General features: G+C 34.8%; 1 protein-coding gene across 1 annotated transcript in view; it reads left to right on the top strand.

Annotated features, from left to right (window-relative positions):
- The first annotated feature begins 614 nt into the window (after positions 1-614).
- LOC145284790 (uncharacterized) overlaps positions 615-859 on the top strand; it is a 256,511-nt gene continuing 256,266 nt past the window's right edge. The window contains exon 1 of the mRNA XM_080133756.1: positions 615-859. This exon is cut by the window's right edge and continues 1,070 nt beyond it. The gene's annotated coding sequence lies outside the window, so the exon portion shown is untranslated.

Raw genomic sequence — 859 nt, 5'->3', positions numbered from 1 at the left:
ATTATTATGGATTTGTCTGTCCTTGCTTTTATAAGAGTAGCCACGAGACAGTGCCTTTTTGTTTACTCATAAAATTTGAAAAAAAATCAATTTACGTGAGATTTTGGAATATGACATCTTCGTTCCGTGACGGGTACGTATAAAAATAAAGATTTTTCAGTATTTCCTGTATCTTTTTTTTTATTAGGTTGAATTCTAAATAACAAGTCCAAAATATGCTTGAAGGGAATATATATATATATATGTATATGTATATTAGTACCATTTCACACCAAGAATCGACTTCCAACATTTGGGCGCATATTAGAATAAATTGACGAAATCTTCCAATGTCCCTATAGTACAATTGAATCGGCGAATATTTTAGTTTTTCTTATCGTTTCTTGTTTATGAAAAGTGTGCTTTTGCGTATAATTGTTTCCTTTTCTTTTATCGATATGAAAATAAGATAAATATTCAGCGATAAAAGAAGCAGTTTTAAAGATGTTCTCCTTCTAAAAATAAATCACTATGAACGTAAACGACCACAACGACATCTGTTTTGTGTGTGTGTGTGTGTGTGTGTGTAGTTGTTGGTCATCGATATAAGCCGGTACTGTTGTTGTTGTGACTTCGTCGCATCTGCTTTCGGCTCCTTTACAGACCTTAAAATATTCTCCAGGTCTTGAAAAAAAAAAAAGTGTAGAAAATCCGTAATCGTTAAGAACAAATGAAGTCCTCCTCTGCCCCTCTCTCTCTCGCTCCCCTCCCTCTATCTTTCTCCGCCTCTCTCTGATACACATAAAACATGCACACGCACTCTCTTTCTCTCTCTAATTCCCTACTCCCTTTCTCTAGGTTTATCTTTCCACACATTAGC

This window comes from Euprymna scolopes, chromosome 9 (assembly GCF_053919585.1).
Source record: "Euprymna scolopes isolate OS-2025 chromosome 9, ASM5391958v1, whole genome shotgun sequence".
Classification (NCBI taxonomy): Eukaryota; Metazoa; Mollusca; class Cephalopoda; order Sepiida; family Sepiolidae; genus Euprymna; species Euprymna scolopes.
This window is presented reverse-complemented; position numbering and strand designations above follow the sequence as displayed.